This window comes from Felis catus, chromosome B1 (genome assembly GCF_018350175.1).
Source record: "Felis catus isolate Fca126 chromosome B1, F.catus_Fca126_mat1.0, whole genome shotgun sequence".
Taxonomy (NCBI): Eukaryota; Metazoa; Chordata; class Mammalia; order Carnivora; family Felidae; genus Felis; species Felis catus.
The window spans coordinates 48,061,658-48,086,367 of record NC_058371.1 but is presented as its reverse complement, the minus strand read 5'-3'; the positions used below and the strand labels follow the sequence as shown (position 1 = coordinate 48,086,367).

Sequence of the window (24,710 nt, the reverse complement as noted above, 5' to 3'; positions counted from 1 at the left end):
TCCATTGTGTATATAAACCACAATTTGTTTATCTCTATCATCAGTTGATGGACATTTAGGCTCTTTCCATAATTTGGCTATTGTTGAGAGTGCTACTATAAACATTGGGGTACAAGTGCCCCTATGCATCAGTATTCCTGTATCCCTTGGGTAAATTCCTAGCAGTGCTATTGCTGGGTCATAGGGTAGGTCTATTTTTAATTTTTTGAGGAACCTCCACACTGTTTTCCAGAGTGGCTGCACCAATTTGCATTCCCACCAACAGTGCAAGAGGGTTCCTGTTTCTCCACATCCTTGCCAGCATCTATAGTCTCCTGATTTGTTCATTTTGGCCACTCTGACTGGCGTGAGGTGGATGCTGATATATCAGTTAAGGTGAGAACACTTAACCTAGGCTTCAGCAACATGGAAGTGACTGGCGACCTTGACATGAGCAGCTTCAGTGGAGTTTTAGCAGCAAAAGCCTCAGTGGAATGAGTTTAGGAAAGGATGGGGTAAGAAAATTGAAAAAAAACAAAACAAAACTTCTGCGAGAAAACATAATTTCATGATTTAGGATTAGCAAAGTTTCTATTGCAAACATGTCAGCAAAGTGATCATGTTGTGTCATATGGTATATATGTATGTTATATATGTGTATCTTTATTAGAAAATTCAAATCAGCAAATTATGGTTTTGTTAAATATCCTAAAAAACAGCTTGTCAAGGTTCACAACACATAAGAATGAAGTATTTGGGATTTTAGCTGGTGTTAATGGAATCTAAGAATGAGTTTGTAGATAATTGAAATTATTACATTATTGGTGATTCCAATCTAATAACATTGTACTCTTTTATGTATTTAGATATTCTTCAATGAATCTCAAAATTTACGTATAATTTGTTTCATGTGATAGAAATGTATATGAACTCTTTCTTAAAGTTATATCAATCTGTATACCTGCCATTAGGTGTGACTACCAAGCAACATAAATTTGTGATAAAATAGGGATTTTATTTTTCTCACTACATTAAAAATATATCATCTTATATTGAAAAAATTGAATAGAGAGACAACTTGCAAGGAGTTTTATTATAAAGGGGAGCAGACTTGGGGCGCCTGGGTGGCTCAGTGGGTTGAGCGTCCGACTTCGGCTCAGGTCACGATCTCGCGGTCCATGAGTTCAAGCCCTGTGTCGGGCTCTGGGCTGACAGCTCAGAGCCTGGAGCCTGTTTCAGATTCTGTGTCTCCCTCTCTCTGACCCTCCCCCATTCATGCTCTGTCTCTCTCTGTCTCAAAAATAAATAAAAAGCATTAATAAAAAAAATTTTTTTTAAAAATAAAGGGGAGCAGACATGGGACTGCAGCTGGAGGGGAAGAGGGACTGAAAACAAGTTTATTATCATTATCTCTCAAGTTGGAGAAGTAGCAAGGTGCTTTATGCTGATAGGGAAAATACAGCGGAGATGCAAAATGGATGATGAAAGAGAGAGGCAGGTTATATGTCCTTGTAGGAGAGGGGATATGGGATGCTGTGTGAATTAGGGGGCTGGCTGTAGGTAGAAGCATGGGCAGTTCATTCATAGTGACAGAAGGGAAGTCCAAGTATATGTGTATTATTTCTTCTAGGCTTCTTTGGTGAAAGATTGCTCAAAGATTATGTATTCTTCTTGTGAAGAGTGTGTGCATGTATTACAAATATGTGTGTGTTACATATATAATACAATGTAAAAATTCCTCATTTGGGATATAATTTGTCTATATATACACACATACATATATACATATACTATATATATATCGCACTATACATATATATGTATATAGTGCTATTCTCTCTAAGGTGGAAAATAATAGCAAACAAATGAATTCCCATTCCAGGAGATTTTCAAAGTCTTCAGCAATACAAAGCCACTTAAAAATTGCCAACCTTTCAAAGGTATATTGTTAAAGCTCAATTAGTTTTTCCCCCCTGTACCTCCCTGTATTAATTTAAAATGAAAGAGCAGTTAAGTATATTTAGGACACTTTATTGAAAGTGTTTTCCAATCAATGACTTTATTTATTTATTTTTTTTAATAGGGTGAATCTTTGAAGTGAGTCAGCTGCAGCTTCGCTCTCCTATAATTGAAGAGAGAGAGAATTACAGAGAAAGAGGCCAGGCACTTTTTCCTCCAGACAAAGCTGTGGTGAGTAGGAGAATGAATTGCAAATGAGGAAGACAATAGGGAAGAGGGTTCTTTTATGGAGGGAGAGAGGGTGGGTATGGCAGAGAGGGCTCTTAATAATTGCAATCCAGGCTCAGAAAGCCCTTGGGGATGGGAGTAATTCTGCAGCCATCAGAGAAAAAGAAACCTTTGGAAAGTGTCGATCTCTGGACACTAAATTGTACAGTGTGGGTGCAACATCTGTGTCCTCACAGAATGGGCCTTGCTGAAAATGGATAGGAACAACAAATGCAGTCAGTTTATTAAGCACTCTCAATTAAGAAAGGTACAAACATGAAATGATTTTATTTTTCTACAGTTAGTCTCCCAACCGTTCTATGCCAAATCTCCCTTCACTCTAGATAGATCCCTTAGTTCATCTGGGTCAGATTCCATAATTTCCCAGAGACTTTCACTTATTAAAAGGAAATACATTTTAAACTTTAATATCTCATTCAAAGTTTCCTTTGCTATCATTATATGCCAAGCTTATGACCAGGGAAATAGGAAGTGGGGAGGCAGATCATTCCAATGCAATGTCAAGCTGGCTGTCTTCTGGATGATTCAATATGTGATATGACCACTGGATCCCATGGTTATGGGTACATCCCAGGACCTCCTTCATAGAGAAGGAGGGTCCCTTGGTTAAACACCATGTTGTGTGTGATTTCTGTTTATATTGGATGAACAAATGGCTACTCTAAGCCATTTTCTTCTACTTGCAGTCAACCTCCGATCTTTACTAAGGCACTTGGCTGTGGACAGTAGAGAACACCTCTTTCCCTTCCCCTACAGGGGACAGCCTGGCCCCCATGACTGGAGAATCTCAGTATAATGTGGAACAGTTACTGGCGTTCTGTCCTCAGCTCTGGTCTCTAGTCACCAGTTCTAGGGGAAGAGAAATGGCAGTTTCATCTTGTAGTCAGTAAAGAATAAATGGACAGGAGAGCTTAAGGAGTCTGTGTTTTGTGCTATAAGTATATAGAAGTCTGCCCAGCTTGACTTCTTGGCTGGTGGTCACAGAGAGTAGAGCCCATCCTGAGTGCGAGCCACTTCTCTAGTAGCAAGGAAATAATGTGGGGGGGGGGTAGGGTGATGTATTGGTGGGAAGAGCCCACATGGCAGTTATCAGGAAACCTAGATTAGAATCCAAGTCTGCCACATACTTACTGCTTGACATTGGGAAAGTCACATATCCTTTGTGAACTGTTTTCCTCATTTTCATTTTTGAAGTGGGTGGGTCACATTTTTCCCTAGGTGTCACAAAGGACTGTTTTGGGAATTAAGTTGGGTTTGGGTATGCAAACACAGTGTAAAATAATTACAAAAAAAAAAAAAAAGTTTTCCAAAGGCAAAGGCCATATTCTTGTGAAAGGAAATGGCTGCCAAAGTTATTGTTGAGGGTCAAAGTTGATTGAACAATTGTACCTATTAGGCTATCCCTTCCACCTATCCACCCATCCATCCATCCATCCATCCATCCATCCATCTGTTGGTTCATTCATTCATTTATTCACTCATTCATTCAATAATCACTAAGCCAGTATCATGTGCTTCTTGCTAGAGATGAATGAAACATGCCTCCTGTCTTCAAAAAACTGACAATAGAGTGCATGAAGAATACATGTAAACAAACAGAATGAAGTGGGGTAGAGGTTTTGATGGGGGCAGGGTGTGGGGTATTGGGAGCAGATGGGGGGCTCCCTGACTTCTGAGTGAGTCCAATGCAGTGAAGATCTCATTACATGTGAAGGCTGGGAGAATGAACACATTTTGAATTAGGCTGGATGTCTTCTGAGAATTGTCCCAGGATGAAAATGACCTCCCGATGTGTGTTCGATGCTGCCAGTTTTCCTGCCAGGCAACACCTGCTGTAGCACCTGTAAGCCTTATGCTGATGACTATTAATGATACTCTCTCCCTGCATTGTGGTCAATTGCAGGGGAAAGCAACATCAACAGCCCCTCCATATCACGTGTGCCTTGGCCACTACCAAAAAGACCTGTGTCTCCCCTGGTGCTGCTGGGGGGCAGGTCACCCATTTCAGCAAGTCGCTCGGGTCATAGGTGACAGCAGGTGACTCTTGCCTGTAGCAAGCAAGGCTTTACCTTTCCATATGACTCCTCTTCCCCAAATGTTCGTTTTGTATCTTTGGATTTTAAGCTCTTCTCAGAAAAGGGACTTAGTTTCCCTATTTACGATTTTTTCCATGTTATCCATTCAAAACACCACGAGCAACAAAAAAGCAAATTCCCATATGTACTTATTCATTCAACAAATTTGTGCAACAGTGGGTGTGACACAGAAGTCACTGATTCACTACCCGGAACAGCCCCTGTGTTAGCCTCTTGGGTATGAGAAATAAAGACTTTTCCTAACTTCGATACGACATGTGGGTGTAAGGTAGTTTTTCTGGAGTCTGGTGGAACTAGGCTTGGATCCCAGATTCAATATTTTCTAGCTGTAAGACCTTGGACAAGTTGCTTATTTCTGCAAACCTCAGTTTCTTTCTATAGTCCTGTTTCCACAAGATACTAAGGAGGATTAAATGAGATAATGGGCATAAAATACTTATCTCAGTGCAGGCATTTCACAGAGCATGATAAATGAAAATATTATAGCTATTGCTGCTTTTTCTGTTGTCCCCATCTCTCACGCCTTGTTGTTTTCCTCTGGGATTAAGATTGATGTTAAATGGAAGATCCTGAAAGACAGAAGGGGACATGCTGGAGAAATCATGCCCACGGCCTTATTTTCAGTAGTGGGAGAAGGGTGGTTGCTTCATGATCTGAGGCAAACACTGTGATCATTTCTAAGTCTGAAGAAATGACCTAACACTATGGGAGCCTCTACATATGTGCTGGCTTTGCCTTTTTTTTTTTTTTTAAATTTTTTTTTTCAACGTTTATTTATTTGTGGGACAGAGAGAGACAGAGCATGAACGGGGGAGGGGCAGAGAGAGAGGGAGACACAGAATCGGAAACAGGCTCCAGGCTCTGAGCCATCAGCCCAGAGCCTGACGCGGGGCTCGAACTCACGGACCACGAGATCGTGACCTGGCTGAAGTCGGAGGCTTAACCGACTGCGCCACCCAGGCGCCCCAAGGCTTTGCCTTTTTAAATTCTGTTTTGTTTCTTGTAAAGAGTGAATTCCTAAATAGGGCCAGCTTTCCCATCCCTTGCTGAATATCATGAGGCATCTTTCCCTGATTGTTAAGGGCCCTCATCAACCCTACCTGAGACTAGTATGGTCTCTCCTCCGCTGGTGGCCATGGGCAATTCTCAAAGTAGGTATCTGGACACACTGCTGGGAAAAAGATGCAGAACAATTGGTGTGTTAATGAACTGGGCTCCGTTCTACCTGGAGAACACTCCCTCCTTCTGTCTTGCAAAGCAGTGCTTATAAATAATCGGGCATTACTTTTGAACTGTGAGTCTATAGGATTATTTCCACACCCTATTTTATTTCTTAAGAGAGACTTTCCTTTGGGTAGGGCCATCATTTTCTTTTTGCTGTTTATCTCTCCATTCACATTGCTGTCATTCTGATAACAAAACATCAATTAAGAGTTACATAAGAATAGTAGTAGACATTCAAGTCACGCTTGCAGGCACTAGGCTAAATACTTAGTGAATCAGCACCATGACATCTGCATGGTCCAGAAGCGAAATGGAGGCCCCGAGAGGTCAAGTTATTGCTAAATCGTAGGAGGTAATGGAACCACTTTTTTAACTCAGGCAGCCCATCTTGGGCATCCTTAACTTCTACCACTAATCATATTTGTCTTTCCTACTTGATGTTTTATGGTTTATAAAGCAGCTCCATATAGAAAATTCACTTAATACTCATAACCAGCTTGCAATGCTGGTTACTAATATTTTTCCATTTTATAAACGAGGAAGCAAGGTTTTAGGAAGTGTTTGCAATTTACCCAAAGTTTCACAGCTAGTAGCCTTCCAGCTGGAACTGGGAGCTAAGGTTTCTAACTACAAATAATATTTCCATATAGCACACTTATCCAGTTTGACAGAAGATGTCAAGCAGGGAATTTGCATAACAACTGCTCATTTGAGGAACAGTTGAATCTCAAGTCTGTTCACCCTCTTACCATAATTTTGCCTGATGTAAAATTGCATTTGGGTATTGAAAATGCTTCCCAACAACCCTGTTCTCCAAGGTCTGGTTTTCTTTTTTTCTTTCCTTTCACGCAGGAAAAAAAAAAAAAAAGAAAGAAAGAAAGCTAATTGAAATTCAAGCTGTGGTGTTATGAACTATGAGTCAGAAGAAAAGGAGCACTTAATCACTTAATGCAATGATTGTCTTTTCAAGATAGCAAAGGGGAATAGGACAGAGGTGGGGGTACAGAGACGAGCATGCAAGAGATCTTATGGAAAAGCCTTTGAAAACACAACTCCTTGATCTTTGCAGTCTTTTTGGAGCCTTCCTGTGTGACTCAGTATGTTCCTTTCTTTCTTTTTTTTTTTTTCTTTTTTTCTTAAATGTTTATTTATTTATTTTGAGGGGTGGGGGAGAGAAAATCCCAAGTAAGCTCCATGCTGTCAGTGCAGAGCCCAACTCAGGGCTTGATCTCACAAACTGTGAGATCACGACCTGAGCTGAAATCAAGAGTCAGATACTTAACTGACTGAGCCACTAATGTTCCTTTCTTATACTTTGTCAAGTAAAGAGGAAGTTAGCTGACTGTCTTTCTGTATCTGCTTTGGTGCTGGAAGACACAGCCACATGTGTCTGTTCGTTATCAGGGTCAGGTCTTCTTTATGAGTGTCCATCCATTATCCATCTGGGATACCTGGGTTACCTCTATGTTGTTTATGAGACCAGGTTGGATTTGTCTCGTAGAGTCCAGCTTAGCTACTAGGAGGGCAGATTCAGTCCTTGCCAACTTTTCCTATCTCCTTCTCCCGCTGCTTCTTCTCATCCTCTGTATTTAGGCTCCACGGTCATGGCTTATGACAAAACTCGCATGTAGTTACAATTATTCTAGAAGACTACTTCTCTGAGTTGATGCACACTGCATTGTCCTAATAAGTCCATTGCACAGCCAGCTTTTCCTTCAAGCCTTGAATTAAGTTTCTGTTTCCTTGGCTTTCTTATTCAATGAAGTGGTTGGATTGTGGTTAGAACCATGAGGTCTAAACATGTTCATTTTGGGGACAAGTCCTAAAATGGCGGTGGAGTAGGAGGACTCTAGGCTCATCTCTTCCCACAAACACACTAGACAACTATCAAATCATCCTAAATACCCCCAGAATTCAACCTGAGGTCCAGCAGAACAAATTCCACAACTAAAGGGTGAGAAGAGGCCACATCCAAGAAGTAGGGAGTGCAGAGATGTGGTTGAGAGAAGAAATGGATCTCGGGTGCTGTGGAGGGGAGGGAGTCACGGGCACAGAGAAAGGTAAGAGAGAGAGGGGCGCACAGGGGAACGCGCAAGGAGAACATTTCCCAAAGTCATTGGCTTGCAAAAAGAGAGGGGCTTGGTTTTATGAGTTCTTGGAACCAAGGGAGCTTAAAGCCTGGAGTGTTAAAGGTCAACAGGCTTGGCTGGGATAGAGCCCTGGGGGCACTGCACTGCTCCTGGAGAGAAGGCAGGCAAACAACCCGAGAACAGACAGGGTGGAAACAGTGATCTGAAGAACACTCGGTGCACACTGTGGGAGAGATTATTTGCTCTTCTCAGAGCACATCCCTGAGAGGCAGCCTTCCAGGAGAGGCCAGTCCAGAAACAAAGGAGCTGGCCAGTGCCATTTCTCTGTCCTGCCCTCGGCGTAGGCAGAGAGCCACAAAGCAGTGAAGCACCTACATTGGCTGCCTAACTTGCTTACACCAAGTCCAACCCCTCTGTGCTCTGGCAGGACTGCCCTTCTCAGTTTTGCCTCAGTCCCAGTGTGGCGGGCCCCTCCTCCAGAAGACGGACACAAAGCCCTGCCCAGACCACATCTCCTGACCAGAGAGTTCTGTGGGGCCTCTCTTTTCATGGAGTCGGTGTCAGGTCTCATTTCGTGAGCAGAACAGAGCAACTAGCTATAACTCACAATTGTCAGGCCAAGGACCAAGCACTGCGCCCAGCAGGCAAGGAGGACCTCTGTAGACAACCGGCTTGATGCATAAAAAAACAGCCAAAACACAACAACAGAGAGCATGCAGCACACACAGGAGACACTCCCTGAAGTGCCAGGCCCTGGGCTCTACAGGACCTCTTCTTCATAAGGCCATTACTTTCAAGAGTAGGAGACATGTTATTGAGTGACTGTTATTGATGCCTTTGTTATAATACTATGAGAATGTCATGATATATTCAAAGTGCCGGATAGGAAAAATCTGCAGCCAAGACCACTCCATCCAGCAAAGCTGTCATTCAGAGTAGGAGAGACGGTTTCCCAAACAAACAAAAACTAAAGGAGCTTGTGATTGCTAGGCCAGCCCTGCAAGAAATATTAAAGGGGACTCTGTGAGTGGAAAGATCATAAGTGACAAAGACAAGAGGATCAGAGAAAATCTCCAGAAATGATTACAAAACAAGTAATAAAATGGTAATAAATATATATCAGTAATTATTTTGAATGTGAATGACTAAACACCCCAATCAAAAGACAAATGGTGTCAGAATGGATAAAAAAAAAAAACAAACCCAAAAACAACACCATCTATATGTTGCCTACAAGAGACTCATTTTAGACCTAAAGACACCTGAAGATTGAAAGAGAAGGGGTAGAGAAACATTTATCATGCAAATGGATGGCAAAAGAAAGCCAAAGTACTTGCAATACTTGTAACAGACAAACTAGATTTTAAAACAGAGACTGTAACAAGAAACAAAGAAGAGCATTATATAATCATAAAGGGGCCAATCCAACAAGAGGATCTAACAATTGTAAATGTTTATGCATCCAACTTGGAAGAGCCCAAATCTATAAAACAATAACTAACGTAAAGAAACTCATTGATAATAATACAGAAATAGTAGGGAACTTTAACACTGACTTATATCAATGGACAGATTGTCTACGCAGAAAATCAATAAGGAAACAGTGGCTTTGAATAACACACTGGACCAGATGGACTCAACAGATATATTCAGAACAGTCCATCCTAAAACAGCAGAATACACATTCTGTTCAAGTGCACATGGAACATTCTCCAGAATAGATTACATATCAGGTCACAAGACAGGCCTCAGTGAACACAAAAGATTGAAATCATACCAGGCACCTTTTCTGACCACAATGCTATGAAACTAGAAGTCAACAGCAAGAAAAAAATTTGACCTGGAGTACATGAAGTACATGGAGGCTAAGTAGCATGCTACTAAACAATGAATGGGTCAACCAGAAAAACAAAGAATAAAAAAAATACATAGAGACAAGTGGAAATGAAAACATAACAGTCCAAAACCTTTGGGATGCCACAAACGTGGCACTAAGAGGGAGTATATAACAATACAGGTCTACCTCAAGAAGCAAGAAAAGTCTCAACAGACAACCTAAACTTACACCTAAGGGAGCTAGAAAAAGAACAACAAACCAATCAATGTGATATATACCACATTAATAAAAGAAAGGGTAGGAACTATATGATCATATCAATAGATGCAGAAAAAAGCATTGGGCATAACGTCCAATTATGATAAAAACCCACCACAAAGGAGGGTTAGGGGGAACATAGCTCAACACAAAATAGGCATGTATAAAACTCCACAGCTAATATCATTCTCACTGGGGAAAATCTGAGAGTTTTTTATGGTCAGGAACAAGGGATATCCACTCTCACCATTTCTATTCAACATAGTCCTGGAAGTCCTAGCCACAGCAATTAGACAACAAAAAGAAATAAATGGCACCTAAATTGGCAAGGAAGAAGTCATACTTTCACTATTTGCAGATGCTATGACACTCTATATAGAAAACCTGAAAGACTCCACCAAAAAACTGCCAGAGCTAATAAACAAATTCAGTAAAGTCACAGGATATAAAATCAACGTACAGAAATCTGTAGCATTTCTATATACCACTAATGAAACAATAGAAAAAGAAATTAAGGATTCAATCCCATTTACAACTGCGCCAAAAACCATAAGATAAAATATACCCAACAAAAGAGGTGAAAGACCCTTACTCTGAAAACTATAAAACACTGACAAAAGAAATTGAACGTGACATAAGGAAATGGAAAGACATCCAGGATCATGGACTGGAAGCACGAGTATTGTCAGAATGTCTATACTACCCAAAACAATCTACAGATTTAACGCAATCCCTATCAAAATACTAACAGCATTTTTCACAGAGCTAGCACAAACAATCCTAAAATTTGCATGGAACCACAAAAGACCCCCAAAAGACAAAGCAACCCTGAAAAAGAAAAACAAAGCTGGAGGCAGCACAGTTCCAGACTTCAAGTTATATTACAAAGCTGTACTGACCAAGACAGTATGGTATGGACCCCAAAATAGACACAGATCAATAGAACAAAATAGAAAATCCAGAAATGATTTCATAATTATATGGTCAATTAATCTTTGACAAAGCAGGAAAGAATATCCAATGGGAAGAATTCTCTTCAACAAATGGTGCTGGGAATACTGGACAGCAACATGCAAAAGAATGAAACTGACCACTTTCTTACACCACACACAAAAATAAATTCAAAATCGATTAAAGACCTGAAGGTGAGACTTGAAACCATAAACATCATAGAGGAGAACACAGGCAATAACTTCTTTAATATTTCAGCTGTAACAACATTCATCTGGGCATGTGTCCTGAGGCAAGGGAAACAAAAGCAAAAATAAACTATTGGGACTTCATCAAAATGAAAAGCTTCTGCATAGGGAAAGAAACAATCAACAAAACTAAAAGGCAACATACAGAATGGAAGAAGTTGTTTGAAAATGAGACATCTGGTAAAGGGTTAGTATCCAAAATACATAAAGAAGTTACAAAACTCAACACCAACCCCCCCTCCCCCAAAACAATCCAATTAAAAACAGGCAGAAGACATGAATAGACATTTTTCTGAAGAAGACATACAGGGGGCTAACAGACACATGAGAAGATGCTCAACATCACTGTAATCAGGGAAATAGTACAAATCAAAAGTACAGTGAGATATCCCTGCCAGAATGGCTAAAATCAATAATATGAAGAAACAACAGGTGCTGGAGAGGATGTGGAGAAAGGGGAACTGTTGGTGGGAATCAAATTGGTGCAGCCACCATGGTAAATAGTATGGTGGTTCCTCAAAAATTTTTAAATGAACCCACCTGGTTCAGGGGCACCTGGTTGGCTCAGTCAGTTAAGTGTCTGACTCTTGATTTCGGCTCAGATCATGATCTCAGAGTTTGTGAGATTGAGCCCTGCATTGGGCTCTGCACTGACAGTGCAGAACCTGCTTGGGATTCTCTCTCCCTCTATCTCTGCCCCTCCCCTACTTGTACCCACTCTCTCAAAATAAGCAAGTGAACATTAAAAAACCCCTGAGGGGTGCCTGGGTGGCTCAGTCGGTTGAGTGTCCGACTTCGGCTCAGGTCATGATCTTGCAGTTCGTGAGTTTGAGCCCCACGTCGGGCTCTGTACTGACAGCTCAGAGCCGGGAGTCTGCTTCAGATTCTGTGTCTTCCTCTCTCTCTGCTACTCCCCTGTTCACACTCTTTCTCTCTATCAAAAATAAATAAACATTACAAAAATTAAAAAAAAAAAAAACCACGATCCAGCAGGTGCACTAAGTATTTACTCTAAGAATACAAAAATACTAATTCAAAGGGATACACATACCACAATATTTATAGCAACATTATATACAATAGCCAAGATACAGAAATAGCCCAAGTGTCCACTGAATGATGAATGGATAGAGAAGATGTGGTATACATATACAATAGAATATTACTCAGCCATAAAAAAGAATAAATTCTTGCTATTTGTAACAACATGGATGCAGCTAGAGTATTTTGCTAAGTGAAACAAGCAAGTCAGAGAAAGACAAATACCATATGATTTCACTCATGTGTGGAATTTAAGAAACAAAACAAATGAGCAAAGGAAAAGAGAGAGAGAGAGAGAGAGAGAGAGAGAGAGAGAGAGAGAGGCAAACCAAGAAACAGACTCTTAATTGTAGAGAACAAACTGATGGTTACAGAGCGGAAGTGGGTGGTTGGATGAGTAAAATAAGTGATGGGGATCAAGGAGGGCACTTGTTGTGATGAGTATCAGGTATTGTATGGAAGTGTTGAATCACTATATTGTACATCTGGAACTAAAATTGCCTTGTAGGTTAGCTAACTGGAATTTAAATAAAACCTTAGTGGGGTGCCTGGGTGGCTCAGTTGGTTGAGCATCCAATTTTGGCTCAGGTCATGACCTCACAGTCCGTGAGTTTGAGCCCCACATCGGACTCTCTGCTGACAGCTCAGAGCCTGGAGCCGACTTTGGATTCTGTGTCTCCTTCTCTCTCTGCCTCCCCCCACCTCACTTGTTCTCTCTCTCTCTCTCTCTCTCTCTCTCAAAAATAAATAAACATTAAAAATAAATAAAAACTAGAAAAAATAAACATTTATTTTTAAAAATTACTTTTATTAAAATTATTATTTTTTTGTGACCTTGCATATTTGAATTTGCCTTAGTTAAATGTCATCATGTGGTACCTGTGCCGTATGGTACCTGTATGTTTGCCAAATGTTGAGGATAACTGATATTAGTGTGTTGAGTTATTCTGTGCTTAAGGCAAAAGAGGCCATTGTGTACTGCTGAGGATGTCACTCAGTAGAGGAGAGATTAGAGTCCAGGGGCATTTCCCAGCTTGGAGAGCTCTTACACTAGACTTCTCTGAACTTCCTTTGTTGTGTATTAGGTAAAAGAATGTGTCACGTTCTGTCAGTAACTGTTGACTTATTTTATTCTGCCTGGTAACAGTTCACTCAAACTTGTTTGTTCTTTATCTGTGGTGAGAGAATTTATATTCCCCTGCTTTTATGAGAGCTTGTGTTTATGTATGAGATATAAATACTGTTTACCTAGTATTTTGGAAAGATGCAGAAGAGTTGCATATTTGAGTGTGAGCCTAGAATACATGTCTATATTTTCTTAACTCTAGACAGTATGACCTTGGAGACATGAGAAATCCTTTGAGCCTCTATTTCTTTATTTGGAAATGGGGCTTATCAGTTTCAGATTTGTTGTAAGAATTTAAATAAAGCAATATGTGGGAAAGCATTTTGTGAAATAAATGGAATTGCTAAATGCAATGATTTCCTATTACACATATCAGAATTTTTATTTTATGATTTTAGGATACTATTTTGAACTATTGATATCTCTATGTGTGAAAAGCTGTGTGTGTGTGTGTGTGTGTGTGTGTGTGTGTGTGTGTGTGTGTTTATTTTTGAGACAGAGAGAGACAGAGCATGAGCAGGGGAGGAGAAGAGAGAGGGAGACGTAGAATCTGGAGCAGGCTCCAGGCTCTGAGCTGTCAGCACAGAGCCTGATGCAGGGCTTGAACTCACGAACTCGCAAGATCATGACCTGAGCCAAAGTCAGACGCTTAACTGACTTGAGCCACCCAGGTGCTCCAAAACCTTTTTTTTTTTTTATATTACAGAAAACAAGTTATTGGATTTTTAGAGGAATAATTTTAAGAAAAAAAACCTGATTAACTGTATTAGACTTTACTAAATCAGTTAAATTTTGTAAGTACAAAGGAGAAGGAAAATAAATATTGGAAGAAGAAATTTAAATAATATTTAAGGCTGTTTGTGCTTACTGTTAAGATTATGACTCCCTTGGATGATGCGGAGGGAATTTGATTAAACAATTGAGTTGATAACATATGACATGTCAGTTTGTAACATGTGGCATGGAAAATGGGTAAAAGACGAAGAGGCTGACTACACATTGCATATTTGGGATTTTGGCAGTCTCTGGATTTGGACAGCCAGGGAGATTTTGAATGTTTATGAATGTGTCACACTTCTCACGAACTTTGATTTTCAAAGATGGTCTGATTTCTGGGCGATGATATATCCCTAGAACTTTGATGATCTATTGCTCATCAGATACTGTAATCTAGGTCATCAGATACTGTAATATCTCTCAGATACTGTGTTACCCTTAAGGAATAATTGGAATATTATACTAACTCATCAGTAGAATCAACTGGTACTCCAATATATGCTTCACCCTTACTATATTCAACAAGTGAAAAAAAATAGTCTTGGTCCAGTCTCTCATAAGGTCTAGCAAGATTCAGGTATCTTCTGATATTATAACTAGAAAGGACCTTAAAGAACAGTTAGATGAATTTCTTCATTTTATGCGTATTTAAGTAGTCAGGAAAGGTACTTGCCTAAAGCCCCATAGCTAATTTATTAAAGTCTGGCTTCCAGTCTCTGGTTAGCCACTGATTTGACAGATAAGTAAATAAAAACGAAACACAATAAATTCGGGACACCAGTTTTCCGCTTTGAGTGAACACACTGACCGAGCTAATTATGAACTTGACAAGTTTCCATCTTACCCTCCGCTATGAAGGACACTCACTGGCATTTACTTAGAAATATGAACTTTCTTTGAGTAAAATAGCATTGAAGTTTATTCTTTTTTATTAAAGAAGCAAGAACATAATTCCCAAAAGTCAGAAAGGTCAGCTACAATGCAGCTACCAAAAGAAAAGTCAGGAGATGATTTTATTCTAACTTGAACTTCTTTCAGTGGTATGGGGCAGTAATAGCTAGTCTCCCAGAATAGCTCCCAGAATAGATCGTCTCCCAGAAAGGTTTTGAATTTGAAGGAAACATTGGTTGCTGTGGTAGTTCTAAAATGTATCCACAAATTCACTGGCACACCTCTCTGTAAGAGGTGGAGAATAATTTTCTTCCTTCGTGGGCTGCACTTAGTGATTGTTTCCTGACAAATAGAATAAAACAGAAGTAATGATGTGTGACTTGGGGACTAAGTCATAAAAAGGCACTGAAACTTCCTCCCTGATCCATCTCTTGTATTGCCCAGTCTGGGTGAAGTTAGCTTCCATATTCTACACACACTCATGTATCTACTCATGGTGAGGAACTGAAGTCCTATTGCCAGTAGCCAGCCAGCAAGGAATGGAAGCATCTGGCCAATAGCCATGTAAGAATGCCATCTTAGAAGCAGATCCTTGCGGGGGCTGGGTGGCTCAGTCAGTCAAGCGACCAACTCTTGATTTTGGCTCAAGTTATCACAGTTCATGGGTTCAAGCCCCACATCAGGCTCTGTGCTGACAGTGCAGAGCCTGCTTGGGATTCTCTGTCTCCCTCTCTCTCTGCCCCTTTCTCCCCCTCACTGCCCTTCCCCCCATTCTCAAAAATAAAATAAATAAACATTAAAAAAAAAGGAGCAGATCCTCTAGCCTCAGTCAAGCCATGAAATGATAGTAGACACTACTGACATCCTGACTATAACCACCTATGCCAGAATCATCTAGGTAATCCCAAGGTGATCAACCCATCCTGGTTTGCCTAGAATTTTTCTGGAGTTAGCACTGAAAGTCCCATGTCCCAGGAATCCCCTGAGTCTCAGGCAAACCAGAATGGTTTGTCACCCTAATCTTTGCTGAATTCCCAAACTATGGAAACTGTGAAATAATGATTTAAGCCATTAAATTTTGGATTCATTCATTACATAGCAATAGACACTCATCCTGGAGCCATGGTTTATTACTGGTTGTGGATGAAGTATCAAAGTGCAAAAATAAAGATTTGTGTCAGATACTCTTATACACAATCTTGAACTTTAGACTCTGATTTATCTTCATAATCTGACAAACAGTTGGCTGAAAACCCAGTCATCACCTGCTGTCTTATCCCCTAATGATCATTTGTATGCATTTCTTTTTTTTCCTAAATTTTACAGATTTTTTTTTTTGAAACCTGGTGGATATTTATCACACCTCTAAACAGTATTACCCAATATATTGTTTGCAAACTACCTGCCTTAGAATCATCTAAAGAATTTGTTTAATATAGAGATAGATACGTGGCTTCACTCCAGACCCACTCAATCAGAATTTCTGGGTGTGGGGATCAGAATTTCGTGTGCTTATTCGACGGTGCAGGTGGTTCATAGACAGTGATTTAAGAGAAATGATACAGAAAATATATTCTGCTATTAACCAGCACCTTTTGAGCTGTTAGAAATAATGCTTTGACTGCAATATGTTATGAAAGAGCTGTTATTGATAACAAGATTACAATTACCCTTGGATTCAATCTTCTTAATTTCACTGGGGGAAGGAGAGGAATGTGTACTGACAGGCCAGATGGATGAGTTCAATGATTGCTTTCAGGACATGGTTTAATGGGTCAGCAAACATGCTGTAGACTCATTTTGGGAAGTGCCTGGTCATATCTGGTGATGGGAACAGAGGGAAACAGCAGAAGTCCCCTGGCTGAGAAGCCTCCTGCATATTTCCCCATTCTCGTGAAGTTGCACAGAAGTCAGAAGGCCCAACTAATCTGTTACAAATTCAAACCATTATAACCAGAGTCAGGCTGTTTTTGAAAGGAGAGGAGCAAAAGGAAGACAAATCGAGGAGGCGCGGAAGAGCCAAAATGAGAAAAGCAATCACAGATTCAGCATAATGACAAATATGAATGGCAAACACGCCTCCTTTCTAGTGCACACATCTTTGCTAGCGAAACGCTCTACAGACTGCGCAAATAACATGCCCATCACAAAGGGGGAGGGGATACCGAAGTGAAATAATTAGGGAGAGTGGCTCTTCCCAGGGAGGATACCATAAAGCAGAAGCAACAGATGGAAGCTAATGGAAGACAAGGGAGAGGGAGCCTATGAGGTGGTTCTTGTGCTAATAGAAATGAAGAGCAGCAGGTCAAGGAGTTAGAACAGAGCAGGAAGGAAGTGAATCTCAAACAGAATATTTCTTCCTTTTTAATGAACATATTTAGTTAGCATAGATTTGATAAGCTCCAATTTGGTTAAATTTAATTCAACTCAGTTCAACATTATTAACTTCAATATACTCCACTTGGGCGTTGCGGTTGCCCAGGAAGGAGAGAGACAAGAGTCATATCCTCGAAGAGCTGACGGTCTAAAGGGCAAGAGGGGGAAGAGTAAATGGGCATAGGACAGCAAGTATGATAATTATACCAGTCTCTCTGAGAAGATATGCTTCATGCCCTCCTCTGTATCCTGATGGGTTCCTATGTCTTTGTGGGTGTACTAAGGATGAAATGATCTATGAGACTTCTCCAATTCATCTACACAATTCCGACCATCATCTTGTTGCATTGATGTTTCAGATTTTCTAAGTTCCTGCCTCTTATTTTTCCAGAGAGAAAATATTAAAGGAGTTTGTTCGGTGAAAACCATCTAGAGAAAATATTTCTCTTTGACACTTACTATTTAAATTATAGGAGATATTTATAAGCATATAGATTTCTCTAATCCTCATAATAATTATGTGGAGTAGCTATTATCATCCACATTTTAGAGATGATGGAAATAAGCTGAGACAGTTGGAACCAAGTATGTTGCCCAAGGTCACGCAGCTAGGAAGGGGTAAAGCTGCAAATTGCAGCCAATGTTTTTCTAATGTCATTACCATGCTCTCTGAAATTCCTTATGTCGCCTTTTGAGATAGAATGAAAGGAGAATGCAATAAGGGCCAAGTACTTGTGCAAATAAATTATAGGCATCCAAATGATTTTTTTCCTAACATGAGGTTAGATAATTCAAAGGCACAATGGCAGCTGGATTGGGTCTTGAAGGACGAGAAGGATTTTAAGAGGAACTGAGGAACCAACAAGAGCGAAAATACCAAGACACGCAAGTGAAGGGTGCATTTTGAAACTGTTGAGAACGTAGGGCACACGGCACTATTGAGAGAGGAGCAAGACCAGAATGATCATTTGCGACCGGTTATTTAAAAGTCCCATGAGAGAGATTTGGGATTCCATCTTGGACATAACGAGAAAGCCACAGAGGTTTTGGGGAGGCAAAGGAACTCACTTGATTTACATGTTTAGTTGAGAAAGGATGGGCATGCGATGGGCCAGAGAGACAAATGTTTGTGAGACTAACTAGAAAGCTATGGGAGTCTAGGCTAAAACAAAAACAACCAATGGAAAACAACAACAACCACCCAAACCCAAGAATATAATTGAGAGCAGAAGTGTTGCACAAGACAGAGTTTTTGGGGTTTAGGTACCTGTATGCAGTGGATGAGGAAGAAAAAGCTGCTGAAGGGAACTCCCAAAATGGGCACACGTGGTTGTAGTGTAATGACATAATTAAACAAGACAGAGCATCTCAGCAGAGAAGCAGTTGACGGGAAAGGGAAGGGGAAGAGTTCAGCTTTACTGAAACAGTTTTGAATGTGTGGAAAATGGCTGGAAATTTGTTCTAGAGCTCAAGAGAAAGATTAAGGCTTGTGATTATGGATGTGCTCATTGGGTGATTTGGAAGATTATCTCCATTTCATCCGTAGGAAACTGGAGGAAAAAACAGGAATGTGTACTTCCTTCTGATTATATAGCATATCAGTTAAAACAATCTCCACCAACATTTAATGAGGAAAAGACTCAGTCTGTGTGGCTATTGCAAGACTTCAGTTTGTGGAAGGGAAAAGAAATCGTTCAAATTCTATAAATATTCTGCAAATTCCCACGGATATCTCTCGGTATTAGAGACCCTTAACTCCTCCTGAAAGACTTTAGGAAAAATGCAACATCATGCGAAATGAGAATGTGAGAGTCTGGTGGGCCTAGGTGACTCATTTCAGCTTCTATTCAGACTTGAATCAACCTTAAAATAGGATGCTCTAGGTACGCCCATAATTCGGTATTCGTACCTTAAAATTTTTGCTGATTCTCACCATTGCTTTATTCTTCAATTGAAGATCAACTTTGCCAAATATATTATTTCATGCTTTGCGTCCAGTCTTTTTGGAATCTTGTTGTTATTCTTTCTACGACTTCTTAAGAGGTTTCTCAGTAGAAACAGCATGTATCACAATTGGGAAATCTGTCTTTTCTCTCCAGGATTAAAAGGAAGAGATTTTTGCAGCTGTCATTTTGAAAATGAATGATTTTTTATGTCACATGTGTAGCATATTATCACATTATTTTAGAAACGCTGGGAGTATTTTAGCGAGTGTGTAATAATGCTGTGAGGGTAATTATTATAATTATTTAAATCATTTCCAATAGAGCCAAGTGGATTTATGTTATTTTACAGTGAAACTTAGAGCTCTTGCAAGTTTTTTGCAGTCTTTTTGATAGTTTCTGAAGTTTAAGGATAGGAAAGGGATAGGAGAATGCCCTGTAGGTATTCTACGTATGATTGAGAATATTTTTCCAAGGTCAAGCAGGTCTTTCAATTTTATGTCCTGGGAGGTAGAACTTTTCTTATCAGCAACTTATTTAACATCCACAAGTAACCAGTTGACCATGAGTAAGTCAAATCCCTGTTCATTCATGAGGCAACTGATTTTTCAGTTCTAATACTATGCCTGTATGATAAGAAAAGGCACTCAGTATCTTATGGCCACTTGTATTCTTCCAGTTTGTTGTTGTTGTTGTTGTTGTTGTTGTTGTTGTTGTTGTTAAGTAATCTCTATGCCCAATGTGGGACTCGAACTCACGTCCCGTAGATCAAGAGTCACATCCTCTACTGAATGAGCCAGCCAGGCTCCCTGGCCACTTTTATTTGTCTAATGAGATTATTTGTCTTAGGAGAGTCTCATCTGATTTACATTATATACCACATAAGTAACCAATAATACCCAGTGTTTAAAATACTGTGTTCTATATGGATGCTATTAAGGTTTCTCAAAAACAACCTATTCTTTCATGGGAATAATTAAATGATGAGTTGTCAAAGGAGGCGGCAATGTAGTGAAAGTGTCAAATTTGGGCTTTTGTGTCAGACCTGTTTTGAGGCCAGCTTTGCCACTAACTGGTCAAGTTAGTCAAATTTTTCGATCTGTGGGAATTCTCAGTTCCTATAATAACACGGTTACAGCAGAAGGTTGTTGTAAGGATTAAATGAGAGAATGCATATAACGTGTTAACTTCAAAAGTGAGGGTTTTTTTTGGGATTTAGGTATCTTGACTATTTATTTGCTACAGGAAATTTTAAAGATCTCTGTTTAGGAGAGTAGTTGAGGGGCAGAGATAGTAATGCATGACGCAGTGTTTGTGCATGATGTCATAAGTAAGTTGGGCTTGGAGGTAAGCATGGTGATGGGATGGGACAAGGAGATTTCATTTGCATCCACTGACTTCAAGAAAGATGGTGCCTACCATAGAGAGAATGCATGTGAAGAGGAAGCCAAGAAGCTCACTTAAAAACAATTTTGGGGGCAAGGGTGGGGTTTCGTCAATGGGCACACATGCAGTTTCAACCACCTGGAGAAAAGAGTTGTAAAAAAGAGTGTTTTAGTAAGTTACTACTATGTGTTTTGTCATCTTATATATTTCATTGTATTTCCAGAGTCCTGGAATATAAGTATCATTGCATCAACATTGTAAATTAATTTCCTAAAACTTGGAAAACTTCATTTTCCCAAGGCTACACATCTAGAATGTTCCAAAGCCATATTTTAATCTCTGAACTGTAATTATAAAGCCCATGAACTTTCCATTCTGTAGTATTGCTGCCTCCCTCACCTGCCTGTATGTTCTAGGCCTAGGACTGAAAGAAATGAATCAAGGAAGAGAACACAATGGATGACTTGGCCAGGAGAATGTACTGGAAGGGCTAGTGGTTTCTCCAATATATGCAAAAAGACCCTAATCCTAGTCCTTTCTTTATAAGGTGCCAAGACACTGTACATCTATAAAGGCCACAGCAATAACCCACAAAAGTGCAGCAAACAACAGTACCCAAGGCTGGAACAGAACTAATCAGGACACTACATGTAGACTGAAGGCTAGACATAGGTTTTGGAAGGGAGAGAGAGTTCTCTGAACCTTGAAGGGTTTTAAACACAAATCTACCCAGACAAGATAGACTGTGGCCAAATTACAAATGGTCTGAATTCAATTCTGTAATTCTGAATTCTTTCCTTCAAACCTTATAACTAAGAAAGCTTTCCCACATTTGGGGCACATGGGTGGCTCAGCTGGTTGAGCATCCAACTTTGACTCAGGTCACAGTCTCATGGTTTGTGAGTTCAAATCCTGTGTCCTGTTCTGTGCTGACAGGTGGGAGCCTGGAGCCTGCTTCAGATTCTGTGTCTCCTTCTCTCTCTACCCTTCCCCACTTGTGCTCTCTCTCTCTCTCTCTCTCTCTCTCTCTCAAAAATAAATAAACATTAAAAAAATTAAAAAAAAAACTTTCCCGTGCTTTTAGATCTATCCATTTCCCAAACCCTTTGAGGCACCATTATGATTTGTTTGTTTGTTTGTTTGTTTGCCAGGGGTTTCTAAGGGTAAGTATCTGGTAATACGTACAAGTAGCTTATGGGTCCATCAGTGGGTAAACAAATAGTCTTGGTAAGGCTCAACCAGCATAATAGGACATCACAAACACACAACTTCATAGGTCCCTCTAAGGACTGGCTTGGTGATGGCAGATCTGTGACTGGCCTCATTCAGTCCAGGGAGATCACTGAGTTGGAAGAAGAGGGGAAAATTAGAGACAGCTCTGCACGTGGCACCTTCCTTCCCTACCCATCTCGTTACATGTTTTAGTCACTTATTGATTTAACAAATATTTATGAAACATTTATCTGTGTCCCAGAAACCATCCTGGAGGCTGAGAAAATGTCAATGATCATTTCTAAAAATGCCCCTGTTCTTATGGCACATATGTTTTTGTGGCTGGGTGGGCAGAGGATAGACAATAAACAGACAGAGATGTAATATAATTTGAGTTAGTGACGAGTACTTTGAAGCAAAATAAAGAAGGGTAGGGAAGGAGTCGAGGGCAACTGAAGGTCAAGGTTAAGCTAGGGTGGTTGAGGAAGATTTCTTTGAGGATATGGCAGATGCTGTTTTAGCTGATATTCTAGTTGGGGGGAGAAGGAAAGGTGGGTAGGAGGGAGGTGGCTTCTGGAGGACAAGAGGGTGACAATTTCAGGGCCATGGTTTTTTTTGCACAGGGGAGATACAGAGAGAAGGGGCAATGATTTACAAAAGAAACAGAGAGAAAAGCTTGGATTCTCAAATAGGTGCTCGTGTGTTTTGATCTCAGTGTCTTCTCCTAACTCCTAACAAATAAAGCCAGATAAACTTAGTGGTGGTGTATTGCTTTCATTTGAATATATCCTTTCCCTGACTCTTTCCTTAATTTCCTCCCAGAAGGATGTGTTGTTGGAGAAGAAGTTAATTTAACTAGAAAAGCTGAAACTGGCAACGTGGAACCTTGATTCCCTTGCAGATGCAGCCCTGATTATTACAAAATCTGCCTATGACAGGCCTAATATGTCTCTCTTTACTGGTAAATTATCATTCATCCTGAAAGGTGTGAGGACTTAATCCTTTGCATTTAAGGAGCTCAGAAACTGAGCACTGCAATTAGAAACCCATTTCTTTCTTTCTCCTTTTTTTTTTCTTATTTTTGAGAGGCTCCAAAAAGTGCTTAAAATGTATCCAAGTACCTTCCTCAGTGTGGCCTGTAGGCTCAGCTCTGCTGGCTGAGGTGTAACTGACTTGTGATAGGTTTCTCCCTGGTCCTCTTGACGTTGTTCATGTTGTGGGCAGAGCTTCGTTTGCTTAGTACCTCAGCTAAAAGCCAAAAAAAAAAAAAAAGTGTTTCACCTCGTACTATTTTCACAAGTACAGATATAGATACGTTAGGAGGCAGCACAAAGTCACGGCAAGAGTGATGCTGGAGTCAAGACCAATTGATAGAGTTCTATCTCTCATAAGCTGTTGGCGCTTGATCAAGTCAATTTACGTCCCTGAGTCTAAGCTTCCTCTTGTCCAAAATAGAGCTAATAAGAGCGACCTTGCCTGGTTACTTAGAGGAAGATTTGAACTGTGGTACCTGGATGTCAGGTCCTGGATCTGGCTAAGTCATTCAGCTCATATTAACTCATCCTTAAAATGTAACATCAAATGCTACAATGGTAGATGCAGGTCATGATACCTTGGTCCAAATTGATAGAATGGATAATCCCAAGAGTGAACCCTAAGGAAACGTAAGGACTTTGGGTGATAATAATGTGCCAGCGTAGGTGATCAGTTGTAACAAACCTACCACTGTGGTACAGGGTGTCCGTGGTGGGGGAGGTTGTGCGTGGGGGGAGACAGGAGGTATATGGGGGCTCACTGTACTCTCTTCTCAATTCTTCTGTGAGCCTCATTGCTCTGAAAAGAAATTTTATTAGTTAAAAAGAAACATGAATAAATATTAGTTGGACCACCCATCGATCATACATTGGATATCCCAGTATCCTTCCAGATATCTTGCAGGATTTGGAAAATTCTTTTATTCACCTGGGCCTTCCAGGCTTTAACCTCTGTTTCTATGCATTGCCAACTTCAGCTCTGCCTTTTCCACCTGCCTGCTGTGTTCCTTATTAAATTTTACTGACCAGGACTCTTGCAGTCTGAACAGGAAAATGCATTAAAAGTTGGAGAGTAATGGGACGCCTGGGTGGCTCAGTCGGTTGAGTGTCCAACTCTTGGTTTTGGCTCAGGTCATGATCTCATGGTTTTGTGCGTTTGAGCTCCACGTTGGGCTCTGCATTGGCAGCATGGAGACTGCTTGGGATTCTCTCTCTTTCCTCCTCTCTCTGCCCCTCCCCTGCTCACGCCTGTCTCTCTCAAAATAAATAAACAAATTTAGAAGAAAATATTAAAGTAAAAGTTTGGGAGTAATGAAGGGGGAAGCACAACCAATCAAAAATGTTAAAAGTCTCTAGGTTATGCTTGCCAGTAGTACGGTTCACTGGTCTTTGCCTGCAAAGCTTTATTCTGTCATGACTTACTGACCCTTAGGCCTGTCTCTCTGTTCCCCCCTCCCCACCCCCTTTTTTAGTCTCTCTGGAGAAACTAAACCTATCTTACATTCTTAGGAAGAACAATTTAATTTTGGTTTGTTAAAGAAAACATAAATTTTAAAAGCTAAAATCAGGACTACAAATGAACAAAAATGAACATGTGACAAATATTTCATTTAACTCATTTAATGAAAGGACTAGTAAGATTTACAGCTGTTTCAAAAGAAAATTCAAAGAAACTCATATATGCATTGGCAAAATCGATCAATATTCACGGGACAATAAAAAAACTCTCTCTTTTGGACACAACTCGCATGTCTAGAGTCATTTGCATTTCCACCGGTGTTCTATAATTTACAGTTTTAAAAGAATTCAAAGAAAATAAAAGGAGGAGATAACCTGCAACGGAATGCTAGACAGACTCCCTGACTTTTTTTTTTTTTTCCTAATTTCAAAGTCTTACACAGTTTTTCCTGACATCTCACTCCAGCTTATCTGGATTATGCACAAACGGACTGTTTTCATAGTATCTCAATTGCCTATCAATTACACAGTTTAGC

At 40.1% G+C, this 24,710-nt stretch overlaps 2 long non-coding RNA genes across 2 annotated transcripts in view; one reads left to right on the top strand and one right to left on the bottom strand.

Annotated features, from left to right (window-relative positions):
• The first annotated feature begins 235 nt into the window (after positions 1-235).
• LOC123384857 overlaps positions 236-24,710 on the top strand; it is a 33,689-nt gene continuing 9,214 nt past the window's right edge. Inside the window, exons 1-2 of the long non-coding RNA XR_006596541.1 lie at positions 236-375; positions 2,063-2,169. This is a non-coding gene — a long non-coding RNA (uncharacterized LOC123384857). The remainder of the gene's footprint in view (positions 376-2,062; positions 2,170-24,710) is intronic.
• Positions 19,749-23,012, bottom strand: LOC123384858. The gene is made up of 3 exons (XR_006596542.1): positions 22,804-23,012; positions 21,656-21,812; positions 19,749-20,608 (listed from the first exon to the last, which is right to left on the bottom strand). It is a non-coding gene; the product is annotated as an uncharacterized LOC123384858 (long non-coding RNA).